At 35.7% G+C, this 314-nt stretch overlaps 1 protein-coding gene across 2 annotated transcripts in view; it reads right to left on the reverse strand.

Annotated features, from left to right (window-relative positions):
* The window catches only part of MEF2A (myocyte enhancer factor 2A), a 162,201-nt gene that overhangs the window by 36,280 nt on the left and 125,607 nt on the right, over positions 1 to 314 (reverse strand). The gene's annotated exons all lie outside the window — the stretch shown is intronic.

Here is a 314-nt window from a genome sequence, read left to right on the forward strand (position 1 = left end):
GAAGGAGATAGAGACACAAAAAACCCTCCAAAAAATAAATGAATTCAGGAGCTGGTTTTTTGAAACGATCAACAAAATTGACAGACTGCTAGCAAGACTAATAAAGAAGAGAGAAGAATCAAATAGACGCAATAAAAAATGATAAAGGGGGTATCACAACCGACCTCACAGAAATACAAACTACCATCAGAGAATATTATAAACACCTCTACGCAAATAAACTAGAAAACCCAGAAGAAATGGATAATCTCCTGGATACTTACACTCTCTCAAGACTAAACCAGGAAGAAGTTGAATCCCTGAATAGACCAATA

Source organism: Colobus angolensis, unplaced genomic scaffold, assembly GCF_000951035.1.
Source record: "Colobus angolensis palliatus isolate OR3802 unplaced genomic scaffold, Cang.pa_1.0 Scaffold112, whole genome shotgun sequence".
NCBI lineage: Eukaryota > Metazoa > Chordata > Mammalia > Primates > Cercopithecidae > Colobus > Colobus angolensis.